This window comes from Chlamydotis macqueenii, chromosome 5 (assembly GCF_036417535.1).
Source record: "Chlamydotis macqueenii isolate bChlMac1 chromosome 5, bChlMac1.mat, whole genome shotgun sequence".
Lineage (NCBI taxonomy): Eukaryota > Metazoa > Chordata > Aves > Otidiformes > Otididae > Chlamydotis > Chlamydotis macqueenii.
The window spans coordinates 64,060,805-64,081,493 of NC_141560.1; positions in this window are offsets into that span (position 1 = coordinate 64,060,805).

Below are 20,689 nucleotides of genomic sequence, written 5' to 3' on the forward strand. Positions count from 1 at the left end.
TTACCGGGTTGATGGTTTCTGCTGTCATCCTGAATTGGTTAGGAAAGGACAAAAGTATTATTTTTTTTTTTCTTCTTGAGTTTACAAAGCTAGTAAGATGCTTTTCACTTTGGGTTTGGTTTTCTGTGTGTGTGTGTGTGTGTGTGTGTGTGTTAAGCATATACTTGTAAAACACAGTTCTTGTTAACATTCAGGAATCTCATATTTGTGCAATAATTCAGATGCGACTCTTTTTCATGTCTCAGGTTTCTAATGTCCCTGATTCCTACATCTATAACATTATTTCTAACGTTTTTCCAGAAATGAGGCTGTGCTGAGGTGCCAAATTTCTGCCTTCCTGAGCCACGTGGTGGTAGAGTGTGCTGCTAGTTAAAAGACAAATCATTTGCGTAGGTAACAGGTATGTTTTACTGCTCATTCACCCCATCAGCACTGTAACGTTGCTGCTTGATGTTTGTTCTTAGTAGCAGAGGAATATGAAGTTATATGAGGGATGTGGGAAATGAATCTATCTGTATGTTCTGTTGTCAGAAAAATTTGGAGCTGCCTCTGTGAGAAAAGCTACAGCAATAGCGATGCAGAATGGGCAAAGTGCATACGTGGTCATTCATTTGAAAGCCTCCAGATATTGGGAGGATTTGCCTCAGGGATATGGGTTCTGGCCATCGGTACATTTTAATTTTGCCCTGTGTTTGCATTCAAGTGTGAATGAGCCCTGAAGTGTGGTGTTCTTATGAAAGATGGGAAATCATGAATGTTCTGATCCCTCTAGACTTGGTTCAGGACCATTGGTAATAACAATAAAAACTTGATTGATCCAGTATGACTTTCTGTGGAAAAGGGAAGATATTGCAATTACTTGTCCTTAGAGGGCTGAAGTCTTACATCTTAATGCTGAGAACAGACTGTGTGTTCAGTTAAAACAGTTGTTGATCTGGTCAGTCTCAATGTTGCCAGATTTTTGTGTCACTCAGATTAACGTTTGCAGATATTGCTGTTGGGCTATCGTGACCTTATCAAACACATTAAACTCTCAATCCTCTGCGAAAAGTCACGCCTTCTACCCCTTTTACTCAGTTCGCAAAATTATAGAAGTTTTCTCTTAAACCCTTTATCCACAACACTTGTTTCGTAAAATACTGCATAATGTTTTCTGAGTTACTGGTATTTTCCGGTTTAGCAGTGCTCCTGTGAACATCTCTGCTGAGAGAAGCCTACTGCTGCTGAATGATTAATATTAATTAGGTTTAGAGTTTAAGGTGCTGTTTTTGTAATCCACACTTCTTTCAGTAATGCGTCTGAGTTTTATACACATAAGGTTTCTTTGAAACATTGCAAAATACCAGGTCTGCCACATTGACAATGTTTTTTAGCCATACATTTATGCAGCAGCAGGCATGCTGGGTAGTTTATAAGCTTTTAATGAAACGCTGGCAGATATTAGGGTTTTATGGTCTGGAAAACAGTGCAAATCAAAGAGCTTTGCTTACTGTTTATAGCATTTTTCCCCTGAATCTAACAATATTTATCCCACTTTTTCCATCTTGCATTTTGCTCTTCACATATTTACTTTCCCTTTCACTGATATGTTTACAATCAATGAAGTATTTTGTATGAAATATACTTAGACCTACAATATACCTGTCATCATGTGAGTCCAGTTACCTGGGCAAAACCTGAGATTACTTGTTTCATATCCTACTTTGTCTTCAGTCTGCATTTATCCTAATGAAGGTACACTTACATCTTGCATCTTTAGTCAGTATTTCTGAACGTCATTAATTGCGCCTTTCCCGAGGCCATGTAAATGATCCCTGAGGGATGCCATGTTTCCTGACTGCCTGCTGGCTAATACCTGTTCTTATCATGCTTTCAGTAGGAATACTCTTCTCAGCATATCATCTCTATCAGTACATTTTTCAAGTCCCATCTGCTAAAATAGTCAAAATAACTTGGTGTCATAGTGTAGCTTTCCAAGTATGGACCTTTGTGTGCTCTGACTTAGATTTGAAGTTCATATTAAAGCTAGAGTGAGATTCAGGCCTGAAGACTGAGTCATGGTTTGGTTTGAAAGGATATGGTGAAAGTAAGAGTGACATAGCACCTAAGAGTACTCTTTTAGTATTATTAGGAAGTAAAGATAAATGTCTGTGAGAAGCAGATGATTTCTAAGCAAGTGGAAGAAATTGTTCTTCAGAGAAGCTAGAAATGGAAAATACAACAAATTTTCTCCTCAATGCTACTATACTCTGTAAATCCAGAATAACTAAATTATAGTATTCCACTGTGCACAGAACATATTAGTTTGGCTGGATATGAGGCTAATGTATGTCGCCTCAAAATAAATTATAGAAAGCTATTTTGTATTTTTCAGATTTATATTTTACATTCCCGTTAGCCTAATGTGCTTTACTCAGATCATAGCAGCTGCACTATTTTTTTTAAAACCTTGTCTTTTCCTTAGTGCACAGGACACTTTCATGAAGTTGTTGAAAAATTTCCATTGACACTGATAGACTGCAGCTCAAGCTGTTTGTATACAGTGCTGCTGTATTTTATTGGAAATGTAATTCTAACAGTATTTCAGAATGAGCTTTTTATGTCTAATTTATTTTGGATGATCTAGCATTAGATACCCTGTTTCAGCCAAATTCTGCTAGGTGTTAATTGCTCTCTTCAACTTGGGTGTACAACTGTAGATGAACTGTAGCTTTTGTCTCAGCTCCTGTGGGAAACTAGAAGTTCAGAGATCAGAGTACAATCAGGTCGCAGCCAGCAAATAGCAGCAGAAGCATTACTGGAGGGGAAATGGGGGAACTTTTGGAGAACCATTTTGATTAGACTTAGTTTTGGCCTGTCCTGACTAGCTGCTTCATCACAACACCATGTCCCTCTTCTTTTTTTTTTTGCTGTGTGGGTGTAGTATACATCACTCTCTCTTCCTTCTCTTCATCTTTTTGTGCCTAGCTTGCCAGAAGCAAGTTTCTTGACATAATCTACCCCAAATAATCCACCCACAATAATCATGAGGCTGATAACCTTGTTTGCTCTGTGTGATACAGCGCTTCTCTTGCTCTGTACCTCTCTTATCTAGTTGTGCTGTAAACTCTTTGGAAAGGGGTTTTCTACTGTTTCTACTGATTAGTTTCTGGTTACTCCTACTGGTTACTGTTTCTGCTGATTTTCTACTGAGCCTGTGCAGTATCTGGCTCGCTTGGGCATGGTCTGATTTGGCCCTTAAGGTACTGTTGTCAATAAGCGTAGTTAACAACCATTTTAGGTCTTGAAGTTTTTCTCTTATCAGGAATCTTTGTGATTAGTGGGTTTTTTTCAGACATTTACGTTTTCAAGTATATAAAAAGATCCTTTGCTTCTGACAGCATGAATCTGGGCGCTGTATGTGCAATTTGTCCTGGTAATTACTTATGTATGGTGATAACCATAGCAACATCCCAGGTAGATAATGTCATGCAAATTACTGCAGCTCCAGGGATGGAAGATGTTAAAACAAGTATGTACTCGCACCCCTGGTCTTCAGTGTTTTGCAGCGACTCTCCCTTCCCCTGTATGTGTTGTTTTTAAATTTCCTTTCCTCACTACGATCGGGAAGGAAAGGAAAACCTCTTGCTATTTTTTTCATTGGTATTCACACAGAGGGAGGGGGAGGGTGGTCCTTCAATGTTTCTGTCATGAATAATTTTGTATGCACAATGGAAATTCCACAGTGTATGTAGGGCATAAAAGTCTAGAGACTTGGATACACTGCAGGGCTGTGTCGTGCTTAAACCCAGGTTCTTGCATTTGTAAATATGGAGTGTGAGCGTATGGGGATGGAATTGTAGCCCCAGATGTTTGCACTGAGGTGCAAACCTCCTCAAATCATTTACAGAGGATAGGGGAGAGCAGCTTTGTTTTTCAAAGCAGACATGCTGTGGCTGAATACTTGTCAGGGCCAGTGCATTGTTACTGAAATGAAAGAAATAGCGGAGAGGAAGCTGGTAACAGTTATCCCTTGTTTGGTCACCAGCAAGAGAAAAAAAAAAAAAATCTATATGAATGCTGATCTGCTTATACACTAGTCCTTGTGCAGCCTTAGAACCCTGGAGGTACAAAAATAAGCTAAGCCTCTAACCTGTAACTAGAGTCTTTTGTTAAAGACATAAAAAAAGCAGGCAAGAAAATTGGTTAAGTAAAGGTTTTGCTTTTCTGGTGAAGAATGAAATTGTTGCTGAATTCTTTTTGCTTTGTGGCTAAATAGTGGGAATGTGGGTGTTAGTCCTGCAGTCACTGCTGAAGTTACTGATTACTGGAGGCTGTACTGCCCCGGCCATTAAATGAGTAAATACCCCGATTAGAGAGAGTGGTGGTTTGTGGAGAGTCAAAGACTGTGCAGGCAGCCAGAGGCACATATGTAGTCAGATCCCAGGTTGTGAGGAAAATGTTCCCAAAGCAAGTTGAGCTGTTCATTAGGCCAGCACTGAACTGTCTTCATCACAGAAACAGCGTCTTTCTCAAACAGAACCGTGGTGGGCAGTGGAAACAAAATTACTGAAGTCACTAAGGAACTTTATTTGTGCTAGAGGTAGTAGATGCGGAGAGTGTTAATTAATTGGAGATTAAAATACTGCCAATCTATATCCCCTGGTATCTGTACAGGGGTGTTTGCCACTCTTACAGGCCTGCCTACAAATCCCAGATTGTAAGGTTTAATTTTTTCCCCTCTAATTTCTCTGTGAATTAGCAATCTGATGCTTTATCCAATGGTTGCACTGATAGCGCTATTCAGCCATGCCAGCCTGCCAAGAACTGCTATTGATGGCAGTGGAATTTGAAAGGTACCCATGGTAAAGGTACCCAAAAGGTAATCCAGTTTGTTGTTAAACCTCACAACAGCGCTTGGAGCTACAGACATCCCTGATTTACACGGGATTTTAAAAATAAACATCTGCTAGGATGCCCACCAAAGAAAAACAAACTACACCAGAAAAAAAATATAGTAAGTCAGGCATTTTATCATCTGACAGAAACTATCGAGCCTAATTGTGTGCTGGAGTTTTTGTCTGTGTACTTTGTGTATAATGGACATTTCTTTGTCATTTCTGTATTCAGCATGTGATTGAGGATGGCCTCTCCTCAGACTCCATATCATGTTGAAGGGACTAGTAGGTGCCTTGGAATTATAGGGATAGCCAAACTGTGGTCCTAGCAAGTTAAATGTACACTCTCTTCAAAATAAAATTCAGAATAACAGTACTAATAGACCTCCTAAGACCCTGTTTTGCAGGCCAGTTTCTTTGACTGACCAATATCACAGCCAGGCAAAACACCTGACTATAATTATCCAGTCCTCTGCTTTCCATGGCTAGGATGTCTTCTTCAGGACTGAACTGACCTCTTCCTAAATAAGTTCAGGAGGCAGTGGGATTCATCACTGGCATCATGGCCCTTACAGAGGAGGGCCATGAAGATGATGAGAGGGCTGGAGCACCTCTCCTGTGAGGACAGGCTGAGAGAGCTGGGACTGTTCAGCCTGGAGAAGAGGAGGCTCCAGGGAGACTTTATAGCAGCCTTTCAGTACCTAAAGGGGGCTTAGAAGAAAGATGGGGAGAGACTCTTCAGCAGGGCCTGTTGTGATAAGACGAGGGATAATGGTTTTAAAATAGAGGGAAGTAGATTCAGACTGGATATAAGGACAAGTTTTTTACAATGAGGATGGTGGAACACTGGAACAGGTTACCCAGAGAGGTGGTGGATGCCCCATCCCTGGAAACATTCAAGCCCAGGTTGGACAGGGCTCTGAGCAACCTGATCTGGTTGGAGATGTCCCTGCTTGTTGCAGGGGGGTTGGACCAGATGACCTTTAAAGGTCCCTTCCAACCCAAACCATTCTATGATTCTATTTTTTTTTTTTGTTTCCCTGTGATCTTGTTGTTAAAGCGTATGTCTCTATGGTTTTGATTTATTATTTTTATTCACAGAGTAAGGTATTATTAACACTGGATTAAAAATGAAAAGGCTGCCAGTAACCTAGGAGTGTCTGAGAAATGGTGTCAGTTGTTAATGAAACTCATAGCGCAGGCATTCAATTGGAGATCTTAAAAGTTCATCTCAGAAACTGCTGACATTGCAAAGCTTCCCTCAGAGCTGCAGTATCATTCCAACACAGGGAAAAAAAGTGTGTATGAAAAAAGATTTGCCTAGGTTAATACCACATGTGGGGTTAACATTGGGTTTAATGATTCCAGTTCACTGCTCTAGCAAGAGTGTTGCCTTCCTCCCTGCGCTACATAGTCTTCACATTTTTATTTGCTTCTAGCTAAGAAAACTAAGGGAAGCTGCCAGCATGTGAAAAAGTGCTATATCAGCAAGCTGTGCAGTTTGCATTTAACAAGCAGGTATATTTTATCAGAAAGCAAAGGCAATAGTAACATCAAATTCATATGTCTAAAAAGCATGTGTGTTTAATAAATAACATTTGATGTGCATGATTTTATTTACTGTCTCTTCTTCTTTCTTTTTCCGCCTCGCCAGTCGCTCACCTTTGCTAGTTTATGACATGATGTTCAAGGAAACGTTGCATTATCACATGCAGCAGACATCAACAGAGAGAAATTGGCTTGTCATTAATGATAATTGTAAAACCAACCCTACAATAAACCCTTCTTTTGGCCACAACCTCTGCCTCCTGAGTGCAGAAGTAAAACAACATCCACAGCTCTCATCTGTTGATCATTTTTAACCAGGGTTAAAATCTCCATGTGTAAAGGTCAAGTGTGTAGAGGTGGCTCATCACAGGGCTGGGAGGTTCATCATAGGGCTGGGAGATGCATAAAGGCCGTGGCTGCAGAGCAGCCTGGAATGTAGGAAGCCAGGGGAATGGGGGAACTCAGCCTTCTTTCCTAGCTCTTTCTTAGAGTATCATTAAATTGCAAGCTTCTGGTTAAGACTGACCATTTTGCCCTGATAACGGTTCACTTCCTGAAACACCTATGTATTTCTCCGTTACTGCTGTAGAGATTTCTGAAAGGCTGGTGTGGTGACGAGCAACTGCGGCTGCGGGGAACATGTTCCAGTGGCTGCCTCCAGGTTCCTCCTGCCCCTCAACCTTCAGAGCTGACAGTGATTTCCCCGCTTGAGTTAAGGTCCTCGTTTTGACAAACACTGGGGCCTGACAAAATAGCTTGCAGTTCTAAAGCAAGCTACAACAGAGGTGCTGCAGGCTCACACCTCGGTGGTTTGGGGTGTAAGCAGTAAGAAACATGAACGCTCAGCCCTCGTTAGACAGCTTGGCTTTCTGGGAGAAGAGGAACAGGGCTGGCTCAGAAATTAGGGGCGAAGCTGCCTCTAAGCTTAGACATTTTCTATTGATAACATATAGCACTATTACCCACTGAAATTAAGCTACCTTAGAATAGAGACACACCAACTGCAAAAGAGGTCTGTCCAATGTCCACTGAAATCAGCTGAAAGCATTTCAGTAACTTTAGTGAGTTTAGTTGTCAACGGTGCAAAACAACGCTGCATAGCTTTTAGGATGGGAAGTGCAGTATGCTGTAAGCAATATGAATTCCTTTTCCTCTTTTTTGGATCACTAATTTTTATTTATCATACAAACAAATCACAAACTGCACACAACCTTAAATGCAGACATAACATACATTACGGTGATAACAGAAAAACTGTGCTCTTTTAACCAGACATGAAATAGAAATAGGCATATTGAATGAGTTCTCCTCAGTGAAACATTCAAATTCCTTATTTTCCCAAATCTTTAAATTCTGACTTGTCTGTTAGGGATAAAAAACTGTAATTACACTAAAACATGCTTACAAAGGACAGCACATCAACTAAATTTATTCAGACAACAGCATACGAGTGTCCAATGATTGGATTGAAAGACTTTCATACAGAGCGTTACACTCAATACCTTTTCCAAGTTTTGTTGTAGATTGGTTACTTGGAATTTACAAACCATTCAACAGAATGCACAAGAATTGCAGTGTTGAATGTGTATAAATAGCACTCATGTAAGAAGGGTTTAGCTACTTAAGTATATTAATTAAGGCAAGTCTACATTTCCAATTATTGTTTTGTTTTGCAGCTGTCGAGGCCGCAGCACACCAGTTCCTAACTGCTCACAAGTATAGTGAGCTAGCTAGGCAAAGCCAAAAACAGCTATGGAAAAGCATATTAACTAGTGCCAGAATTGTGAAGTGAATAGGGGAATATTTAGATAAACTGAGTTATGAACTGAAACTAGCTGTAGTACACAGTTGTAAATGTCAGTGAACCAGACAAGCTAATTCCTTGCCTATGAAGTAATGTTGGAATGCATGTTATATGCAGTTTATGTTTAAATATAAATATGGGATTACCTTTTAGGTTGTGAAATAGAATCATATAGGCAACAAGCATTACATCTAGGGTCTTCTATGAGTGAAAACTGTTGTGTCAAATGTGGTTAGTTTAGTAGAGTTGATGGGCTTTATTCAAGGTTCCTAGAATTTATCTGCCAAGCATAAATAATTATCTAACAACTAATAGGGCAAGGCCAGAAATATAATAGCTTTTATGTTGAAATTAACATCAAGTGATCTGTAGACATCTGCTAAGCAAGCCAAATGTGGTCTATGTGCTGTATGTTTTGCCTCACTGCCTCAAAATAACAAGCAGTGCTTCTATTTGGAGGGGCAGTTTTCCTTGTTGAAGTGGAAAAAAAATGTTCTGATAGAAAATCACTTACACTGTTAGGATCAAGTGTGTGATGAACATTAAATAGCCCTACAAATTTAAATAATGCTCGATGCCGAGATTTCAGCCTTGCAAATGCTCGTTTCCTGATGTCTGCTTAGTGTGGTTCAGAGGGAAATGGAAGGCTTTTTTTGTTAGAAAGAAAACAAATTATAATCCAGTCCACTCCAGCCTTTAGCTGTTGCAGCTTTCTGGGGTCCAGTAAGTGTGGGAGCCTGGGCTCTAGTGAATTTATTTTTCCAAAATGACCAGAAGTGTGAGGGAAGCATAAGAAAAGCCACAGCATCAAGGAAGCCTGAAAAAGTTCCAAGTAGCAAAGACTCCTTCTAAGCAGATAGTCGCTATTGCCTTGCAGAGATCGGCATTGTGTGCGTAAGTGTTCGGGTTATGCGGATGCCAGAACAGAAACTGTACTTCCTTTGCTTGAGAGCACCACTGTTGGCATGGTTTGTTTGCTTTGCTGGCTGTTGCAGTTCGTCTGCTTTCAGGGCCAACCATTCGATCTTTGGCATCTTCTCTAGGGGTCTTGACCTCTCCTCTGTTTCAAAAGTATTAGAAGGAGACTGAATTGCTGAGTGGGGAACGTAATCTTTGTGAGGCCAAGTCTAAAGATGTTCGTAAGCTGAAAGGGCTGCACTGGCAATTTACCGGGTACTATGCAGGGATGAATGAGAGACTCATATTCATTGTGCTTATGTATGCTCAAGTTCTTTATGTCCATATTTAGATCTATTAACACAATAAGATTAAGCCAACTTGACTTTCTTGAATGAACAAAGCAGTAAGTGGCAGAGCCTCAACAACAGACCCCGTAAATGTGTACTACCACCAGCAGCATGACTAACGCTGGACTCGAGATCCCATGGGGTTTGGCAGTGACACAGAAGACGCTATTCTGAACAAGCTGAATTCCCTTTCGTACAGGAGCCTTGGCACTGACCTCACTGTAAGCTGGCTCGGGCTTTTATGGGGGCACTGAAGGCTGGGCTCTGTGCTGGACTCGGTGTCTCTGCTCTGGGCTTTCCTGAATACGGGAGTGCAGCCTCAGGTTGCTCTGGTTCGTGCTGCCAGGAGTCCCTGGGGATTTTTCTGCCAGCTGGGTTAGCCAGAACACACAGTGCTCTAGCCAAAGTCAACTTCCCCTTGTGAGGGCAACCGCAGTGAGGAAATGTCAGATGTTGGCTGTGCCAGCTCTCAAACCACAGCTCAGGCTTCCCAGCAGGGATTTCCCCAGCAGATAAGTGGCAGCAATCGCTGCCCTGTGCTGGCAACTCCAGAGGGCAGAGTTAGAGGAACAGGACAAAGTGTTGCGGGGAAGAGAGCTGTTGTATTGCCAAATCCAGACTTCTTCACAAGAGAGCTGTTGTACTGGCAAATCCAGAGTTCTTCACAAGAGACCAGGTTTTGACTGACATTTTTCTCTGCTGCTCCAAGGCATACATGATGAGAAGGAAGAAATCCCTTTTGCAAAGGCCTATTCTTGGTTTTCTGTACTGGAGCAGCACACAAGGGAGTTAGGAGTGTCCTGAGGCTGGAATGCCACAGAATTTTGTCCATGGATGAGGCTCCTTGTAGCAGAGCTAGAGAGAGCAATATCCAAGCTGGATGGAGGGAGTGGACCACCAGTTCTGTTCTTTGGATACTGCAGCCTTAACTGCTGCAAGGACTAAGCACAGGACATTATTCTAGGTGGTATAGTTGGGCTTCCTTGCAGGCATTCATCTGAGGTGGGTGAGGAGGTTTCTCTGTGCCACTTGATCTTGGCTTTCTGTGAGAAATGTGAATTGTCAATTCCAAATAACAACATGTAGGAGCTCCTGGACTGTGCTGAGGGTGCATAACAGCCCATTCAGCTTTACTTAGATGATTAGTCTACTGCTTTTACTACAGAATACATGGCAAAGCGGTCATTTCTATGCATGTTCTAGAGTGGTACATTATTGCATTTTAGCACTTGACATGCCCTCTTACTGTTCCAGTTCTCCGCAACCCCTTGCAGTCCTGCTGTGGCTGGCTGGCAGGGACCTGGGCCTGAGAGGTGCTGTGCACTTGTTAGAAAGTGGCTTTATCTACCTCAACAGTGTCTGAGACATGGCCAGACCCATGCTCACTTTAGAATCTTTTTGGTTCTGCATGCAGCTCTTCAAAGAGTGGAATTATTATGTTCATTAGAAAAATTACAGTTTGACCTGTCTTTTATGCATCTGTCTCTCACTGTGATCAGGGACTTTCTTTTGATTTGAGGCTGTCTTTTTCTCCATGGGTCTACGTGGCAAAATGAAGGTGTGATTGTAGCATGTTGGCCTGTCTTAATTTAACTGGTAGAGGTAATAGTAGCAGTGAGGATGCAGCAGCACTGGCTAGCAACCAAGTTATAAAGTTTCCAGAGACCTTTTGTGTGTACCTCAAGGTATGTTGACGCTGCAGCAACTGCTGCTGGCAGAGGTACCCTGAGATAGCTGTTAACAATTTTACAATGAGTGAATTGTTACTTAGCAATGACCGAGTTAAGTGACTGCCACAATGTTTATTCTGCTTCTTGGGTGGGTTTTGTAGCTTGTCCTGAGTACCACACTGCTGTGGATGGTGCCTGACTCTGGAAGAAGCAAAGCACTGGCAGAGACTGTGTCATGCTGCAGAACAACCTGCCACTGACTTGGAAGTGGTAGAAATAGAGCATGAAAACTGGACCTCAAAGCCTGAACAGCAAAGTACGGGTGTTACCTGCCACAGACCAATCCCTGGAGCTCTCGTGTTTTACCCTGTGGCACGGCTCGTGTAAGCTGTCAGGCTAATGAAGGTCCACACAGCTCAGCTGAACATCTGGGCTCTGCAGTGGCAGCCAGTGCTTCTCTTTACTGTGCCTGCTTGGTGGAGTCTTGATGGAACTTGGGTCTATCATCCTTGCAAGTGGTCTTTGGATGCTAAACCCAAGACAACCTTTCTGTACTCATTCTCCCTCTGGAAAAAAGGTTCAGCATCCCATTCAGTCCAGCAGAATTGGACCGTTGGATCTGAAAATAATCTCAATCTTTTGGCTAACAAGATTTGTCCTCAGGACTTTTTCTCACATTCTATGTTGAACATCATTTTTACGTGCTGCTAACTTTGATAGGGTAATGGGAAGAGTCTGCAGACAGAGTCGACCCATGTATGATAAATAATTAGCTTTGATCTGCAATATGTCTTCTAAATGAGACGCAGTGGGCTTTTTTCAGGTGTGCTCCTCAGCTGATGTAAAGTGACGTTGTGTCAGTTTACGCTGTAGTGGCGCAGTACCACAGGAGTGGCGAAGCCAGCAGAGCATTGCTGCTAACGATCTGATCCAGATTTGGGACAGGTCTGTGGCCTGTACCTTTCTGAATCTGTGCTTGAGTCGTGTGCAAAGCAGCGCTCTGCAGTTCTGGCAAACCTTGTGGAGGCCCACAGGAGGGATGAAATCAGTTGCCTGAGAATCAGGCCGTTTCTACCCCCGTTCTGAATCTGAGACTTCGTTGCTCCAGGCTGGGGTTGGTACTGCAGGAGCCCCACCTGCTGTCGATGGGCAGACAGCTGCTCCCTCCGCCAGCCCACTCCCGTTCCCCATAAAGCGGGTCATTTCGCCGTACCCTGTCTCTTACACCTGCTTTCACCCTTGCATTCTCCCCTTTACCCCCACCTCTTCGTGGTCCTCATGTTTGTCAGATCTTATGTTGACTCTAAGCTCTGTGGGGTGGGAAGTATATCTTATCGCCACTTCTAACGCACTAAGTAAATTTACACACAACCTAAGTGCTTGATAACAACCCCGATCTTTTACTTTTACTAGCATTCGATTTCAGGAGCTCTCTGTGAATCCACATGAGAAAAAGCTACAAAGGTAAAGGTATAATTAGGATTCCTGAGATTATTTTATTCTAATCTGAGGAGAGTGACTTTATATTGTGTTTTTTTTTCTCTTTACAAATGAGAACACCATAAACAAGCGTACCTGGAATAGAAAAGAAAATAAATATAAGACTTTTAAATTTACTAATACTTGTAAAAAATAGAGTGTTAAACGATGTATTAAGAGACTTTTTCTTAAATTTAACTGCTTTTTTACAAGTGAGATGAGCACAGTGATCAGGAGTAAGTCTTATTTGCACAGCAGAATTCATTGGACATTAGGGTGCTTTTGGAGCAGAAAAAGACTTTTATGTTTAAAGGCTTTTTTTATATATCATTTATATCTTTTAGGAACAAATTCTGCTAAGTACTTCAGCTCATGCCTGTTTTCAATAACAGTTCTGTTTCAGTCAATATGGATGTTGCTGAATCAGGATCTAGACCATCAGCATTTCTTCCCCCAGAACAAACCTACAGTTAAAGCGATTGCTGTCTCCCCCAATATCTTATTTTAGAAGAGTTTGCTAGCCTGCAGTATCACACATTTCATTGCATTAGGGACTGGAGAGGGACTCAAACCAGCAAATATTTGTGTCTGGAATGAGATTCCAAACACTTTGCTTATGAGGATTCTTTAGACCCATCCATTAGAAGTGTGAAGTTGAGAATGCATGAATGTAGGTGTTGTCATTCCTGCTTATAGGATATTATATGTAGGTAGAAGCAGAATTAAAAGATGTTGTTATTTAGTTTGGGAAAGTATGAGGGCTCTCGAGATACCTACTCTGCAAAAAGCCAGCAAAACTGCCTTCAGTTGTGAAACCCTTTGTGTTTGTGACATGGCATGTGTTTTACACCTGGGCTTATGAAACTTTTATTAAAAATCTATTATTAAGCCTCAGTGTGTCATTTTGGTAGGCTAATAGGACGGCTAATAGACAACACTGAGCATCTCCTCATTTCCTGCATATAGAGAGCTGGACTCGTCAGTGAAGCAAGATTTTAAAAGTCAATAAACCAAAAAATGCTTAACCACAGATTCTTAACAGATAACAAATATATTTATTTTATTCATGAATATAATATGCTTTCTCTCAAAAGATAGTTTAGATCTTAGTTTTTAAGAGGATGTTTGGATTTCTTAGGTGAGTAAATGCGTTTGCTTCTGTCTCTGCCTAATCTGCTTTGTGCCTGTGTAACCCAGCAGGAAAAGCACAGCACTTTTTGATATTCTCAGGAGGGGAGGATGTGTCTTGCTTTGAAGATGAGGGAGGCACAGTAGTGGCTCATATGCCATGTGCAGGTTCTCCATAGAGGTTACACGTTACCCTGTAAGAACTTAAAATGTCACGACTGCCACAAAGTGCAGTGATTCCAGAAACTCAGTGCATGACGTACAAAGTAAAGGGGAGGGAGAACAATGCTGCTGCTGCATTTCTTGATCCTTTTGAAACATCACCATAGTTATGTCAGATAGATTATGTTTCACTGCAAGATGCTAAGTAGCTGGAAGTTGCCTTATTTGTTTTCTTAGTGTAAAGCATTCTTGTAGGTACCTCTGATGCCAGAGTCATTGCAGCGGTGTGTAACAAGTTCGGATGTGCCTGGCTTTACCTTACAGGCAAGGCAGTCTTTCCCTTTCTAGGAATATTAGTATTCATTTATCCTGGAATCCAGCAGCACCCAGGCTGAGACATCTGGTAACAATATCTGTGTGGCAACTAAGTGTTCTGGTGTCTGTAATATTCAAATATGAGTGCAAAGTAGATTCAGATGTTTGGAAAATAACAACAGGAATTAAAGTATGTTTTTCTTAAGGGATTCTATAGGCAAGCGGGTCATCCTTTATTATTCTTTTGTTTGCAAATAATGCAAATCAGTAGTAAAGACTGATGAACAGGAACCTGGGCCTCTGAAGAAAGGAGTGTCATGACAATCTTGCTGGAAATTATTGTTTCTGTTATTAGAATCATAGAATAGTTTGGGTTGGAAGGGACCTTTAAAGGCCATCTAGTCTAACCACCGTACAAGGAGCAGGGACATCTCCAATTAGATCAGGTTGCTCAGGGCCCCATCCAAGGTGACCTTGAATGTTTCCAGGGATGGCGCATCTATCACCTCTCTGGACAGCCTGTTCCAATTTTCCACCACCCTCATTATAAAAAAAAATTCGTTATGTCCAGTCTGAATCTGCCTCCCTCTATTTTAAAATCATTACCCCTCATCCTATCACAAAGGCCCTGCTAAAAAGTTTCTCCCCGTCTTTCCTGCAGGCCCCCTTTAGGTACTGGAAGGCCACTGTAAGGTCTCCCGGGAGCCTTCTCTTCTCCAGGCTGAACAGCCCCAGCTCTCTCAGCCTGTCCTCATAGGAGAGGTGCTCCAGCCCTCGGATCATCTTTATGGCCTCCTCTGGAATCGCTCCAACAGGTCCACATCCTTCTTATGCTGGGGGCTCCAAAGCTGGATGTAGTACTCAGGTCCTAAACAAATAGGGGACCCTGGAGTGATTGATTAAGCTTTTCTTAAAATACTTGTTAATAATGTGGTGACCCTTCATAAGAATGGCAGTTTAACAAATGTATGATCATATCTATGCATGGGCTCCTGTCAGTCTGGTCACTCAAGAATGGAGCAAAGACATTAAATAGAAGTATTTTATTGTTTACTCAGGGTTTTAGCTAAGCATGTTAGAAAGATCTGAGTTAGCCAACAATCTGAATATACCTACAGTATGTGGCTGAGGTAAGATTTGTAAGGGGAAGTTATTAGTTTATGAAATCTATTGCTAGAGTTGTAAAAAAAAAAACTACACAACATTCTGGGCACATGAACCATCCTTAGGGCACTTCAGAGGGATTGATGGCAGCATTTGCTATGTTGAACGCTCAGTGGATATGAACTTAAGTCTGTTTGGCTCAATTACTGTGCTCTGAGCAGTGTAATTTAAATATTGTGTGTTTCCGGAAGGTTAACGTTGCTGGTACACTTCATGCTCTTCACTGTAAAAAGCAAGCACTTTAAAAACAAGTGACAATCTTCCATTTGCCACTATGCAATCAGTGAAACTGTTCTGTTAAGATCGAAATTTCCAAGGCTAAAGTCAATTAGAGCGGAGTGCTTAAATTTGCTAGGCTCCTTCCTTAGTCCACATGAAACAAGTACAGAAACGACACTGTAAAACTGGTGGTAAGGGGAAGGCAGCACACCAGCCACACCGTGGGCTAAATTTGCTTAACAGTACTTTCTGTACCAGGAAGGGCTGTGGTCTGAAGGTAGAATTGCCCACTCTTGCATAGCTGAGGTGGTGCCGTGAGGTTACAAATTCTGCGGCTTCCCTGGGAGCCCAAGTGCCACCATTTCACTGGTAGCAATATCCCACGTTCAACCTAGAGCAAGCCGTGGTTTTACTAGCAACAAGGACCTTCTGTGTAAGAGCCTTGACATCAATGTCTGTTGACATGATCATGACAATAACCCCTTCTCCAGGTTTGCTTACACAAATTACTGTGAAGCAAAGTAATGTATGGACGTAGTATACATTTATCTGTACATATAGATAAATATATGTATTTATAGAGCAGTGTCAGTACACTTTCAGTGAGGGAGAGCACAGACACAGACAAGTTGCTGTGAAGCCAGAAATTGCACGGTGAATTCACCTGAGCTGTTATTGCAATAATTTGTTCCTATAGTTGTAGGATAGGATACCAGTCATAGGCAGGATACAATACCAGTCTTAAACTTAATGAGAATTTAAAATCGAGCTCATTTTGTGTTATTTATTTTTAGATATTATTACTAGTTTCATAGGAAACTTTCTGGAAGTCCAGCTGCAATGTAGCAGACTTCACAGAATGGCTGTATATATTTAGATTATCTTCTTGACTTCCAATCACTTCAATTAAGTGACTCATGATTTTTATGTTATGGGACATCACAAAAGATGCAGCTGCCAGTTTTATTTCTGTTTTTATATTGTTGGAAGAGGTCTGGAAGTTTGATCTAAGTATATTCCTGAAAGTTGAGATGCTCCTCTGAATCTTTCCAATTTGCTGGAGGAATATTGTGGTGTTTATTTTGCTGGAGGGCAGCCCAAGGTCTTAAAGGTCCTTTTGATACTTATAACCTCTGATTCTTGGAATCAGAATGTAGAGCCCAAGTTATGAGCACCTATATGGGGATTTCTAGTGAACTCAATGAAAATCTTGTAAGAAGTACATGCTGTCACATGCTGTGTTGTCTTCTGGGCAGATCAAAAATATCGTGCCTCGACATTTCTCATGGAATGGCTCTATTTTTGACTCAGTAGCATGTGAGTAGAAGCTGGACATGACAGAGAATGCAAGAGAAAATCAAATATGAACAAGGAGAAATCTTTCTTTACCCATTTATGGAGTGGCCATTTGTCAGCATCTGGTAAGTACATATCTATTTTAAGGAGTAGAAGAACTCCTGAAATGTGCCACTCAAATGTGATTTGAGTCCTAAATGTAGCTTGTGGTTACAAGTCTGTCTTTAGCATATTGCTGTGTGCTGCCCCAGAGCCTTCAGGTCACGTAAACTTATCTCAGATTTAATTTTCTTTCAGTTGTTGTATTAATTCAGGGGTTGTTACAGTTTGTTTGCTTAAAAAAAAATCTATGTGATTTTTCTTTGTATTTTGCAAACCTCATCATTTTGGAATCCTAAACGAACTGTTAAAAGAACTATTTATTACAACCCTATTATATGGGTCTATTTTGATAAAGAATGTGCGTGAGCTTGATGGTGCATCAAAGCAAAAAAAAAATATCTTTGACTTTAAGGAAAAGACTTGAACCCCACTGTCAAGATCAAAGTATATTTCATGTGCTAGAGTCCTGATTCAGCAAAGCATGTAAAAAAGAATTTAAAGCACAGGGAGCTTTGGTGGCAGCCACTGAACATGGTTGCACTTACTGCTGTGATTCTTGCTTCTCAAAAATCAAACAAAACACTTGCACACAAACAAGTAATCAGAAATATTGTAATCTTTCTCCATTTGCACATCCTCACTCAGTATTTCTTACACATTCTGCATTATTCATAATGATTTGCTCTAATCTAAAGGACTTAAAGTTTTAAAAGTTCCTGCATTTGCATGTCTGTTTCTCTTGGTGAATGCTCTGAGCTGACGAGAAACAGCTTGTGTGCTTTTCCACGTCCTAGTAATCTTTTATTCACGTATGCCTTATGCAATAGACGTACTCACTACTCTTCCTCCTTCTCCATCACTAAGTCTTAGAATATGTATGCTGACACCACATAAATTAAAGCAGTACTTTTTTTCTTAGTGGAAAATGCCTGGTAAGACCCTCTGATTCCCTACATCTCTTTGTTTCTCCAGCAGACCAGTGTTATAAGAGACCTTTCAGCCAGACAAACAGTGCTTTACGTTTTCCTAACACCCTTCTTCTAAGGGTCTAAAATGCTTTACAGCAGTAATAAATTAAGCCTTACAACATCCTACGTGGTAGGTAACTATTATAGCCATTTTATGGGTGCCGGACTTTGTGGAATAAGCTGCATTCAGCATGCCAGCGCACTATGAAGAGCCATTTGGGGTTTCATCTTAGAATGATCAGTGGATGCTGTCTACAATGGAGTCTATAAAAGAGGTACCTACAAGGCAAAGCATCAGGACTTTTGGGAGCAGTGTTAGTCTTTGGCCTTACACAGAGACCTTTAAAAAAAAAAAGTTTGTGAAGAAAGCTGTAATTAGACACTAAGAAAAGTCTTGGAAAGGATTCAAGATAAAAAAAAAAAAACCCTAATAAATGATGGAACGGAGATTCCACAGTCTGGAAAGAAAGCTAATGTGGAAGAGTTTCTGGGGGAATCAGGATAGGTTTTAGAGTGGAGGAGCCATGACCAGATTTTTCTGGGCTGCAATCCAGAATGTGTAAGAGAGTCTGGCCTCCCTGTAATACTTCAGCAGAGATAAAAGAAAATCATGACTTCTGTTAAAAACAGTCATTCCCAGCCTGAGACCGAAATAACTCTAGGCAACTGTACTAACTCAGTTTTTAAATCATCAGAAGAACTGAGCTACAGCTCTGAGTGCTTAAATGGCAAACGAGAGTTCAGCGATGTATTTGTGTCTCAAATGGGTACCTGACTGGTGGCACCCCACAAGCCCATGCAGGACTGCTAAGCTTCTTATCATCTCTTTTGCTTAAGTGTTTGAAGCCTCTTCAAAGTTTGCAATGATAATGCTCAGCTAGTTTTGAGGAAACACCAAATCATGGAAGAAACTGTGACACTAAATGTGTAAACCCACAATCTTGTGACCTGAAGTCACAGCTTAGGTGTTCTGACTTGGTGGCCAGCCAGCAAGGCCTGGAAGGCTGGCTGGTGAATTCAGAGGGGGAAAAGGCCAGTTCATTTGGAAAGAACAAAGCTACTACTTTGGAAAAGTCACCATATCTATATACCTCTCAAAGCAGGGAGGTTCTTGTGCAAAGTGTGTAGGAGAAGGGGAACAGAAAAACCTAAACTAGATTTAAAATGAAGCTCAGTCATTGTATGGATGGCTATGTAGGGTGTGACTGTATGGATTATCAGGGGTCAAGACACTGATCAAGGAGAGACCCTCCCCAAGATAAATTAACATCGTGTTATAAACTCAGTGTTTCATGGCATGCTTTTTGTTAAGTTGCTAAAAAATCATATCATACAGGAATAACCTCATTATTCTGTTGAGATGAAGCAAGGAATACAGACACCAAGGAATATCTTCTGTTCTGAAATATTCATAAGTTTTTTTGTTTTCTTTTCCTACTGACACAAAGAGTCAAAAAGCAGCCTGGAGGAAATGTCCTTCGCTTTTGGAAAATGAGTTGGTAATTTATTCACATAAGGCCATGTAGTCATTTTGAATTAGCACATTGTGGAATCTACTAATAAAGTGAAGTCAGTTTACATTTTAAATAACCTTTAATATTTGTAAAAGTAAATATCCCTTAATTTCTCAGCAATTTAGATGTAATGGAAATTGTCAGAAATTTTAATTTCTCCTCATTTAGCTCACTCACAATGGCTGTCAAACAGTCAAGTGATATGACGTAAAGTACTGCTAATCGTTTCAGCACAAGACAGTACTTCAAAGGTAAGGCAAAGGATGTGCAGACACTAATGAAATTTTATTATCAGAACATAGAATTAGAATTGTGACAAGAGACAATGGTGGCAGTGACATGCAACTAGAATGTTAAGCCTCTGAAATCTCCAAGCTGAGTCTTGCAGACAAAAATAGCTAGAGCTACAGACTTCTTAATAGTCTTAAATGAAAATTGAATGGGCTAAATTAATCAAATGAACAAACTATAGGGAATTACAAAAAAGGCTCATTCTGTATTTTCAGGCTATTAACCTGCAGGGCCGTTATGTCCTGTTTTAATGGTGTGGTTTGTGATCCATGTGTTGCTCCTCTGAGAGTATGTGGTTTTGTAGTTCATAGGGAAACATGTAAAGCTCCTAAGACAGCATGGCGTGACGATTTTGTAAGCACACACTTAGGCAGACCTCACTGAAAGCAGGTCTTGTTTCACATGATCAAGCCAATTCTGTCTGTGTATTTCTGAATAGGTGAGCATGAGAAGTTTGCTTCAGAGCAGGTACCTGGTCCCAAGCATATGAAAGGTTAAATGATTAATTTAACTGGCTTGTGGGTGTCCACTACTATTTTGGTGTTCACTAAAAGAATATCTTCTTTACAGAAACCTATGAGAATCTGTCAGGTGTTAAAGAAGAAACATCATTGAGATTAGTGGGTTTACTTGAATTTAGTCCTTAAGTATTTGTAAAGTAGCTGTCACTGTCCTCTCTGCGCTTTCAGAAGTCCCTGAACTGTGGTAGGTATCCTGTTGCCCGGTGAGCCTCAGCAGCTGCAAGGGGAAATGGAAAATACCACCTGGAATTTATTAGGTTTACTTCTTTTTGAATTTCAATTAAACTTGGGTAAGAGTGATCAAAGTCTGAAAAAATTCTCTCTTCTGTGGAGAGGACCTGTCCTTTGCTATTAGGAACTTGGTCTCTGATTCTTGGATCAGTC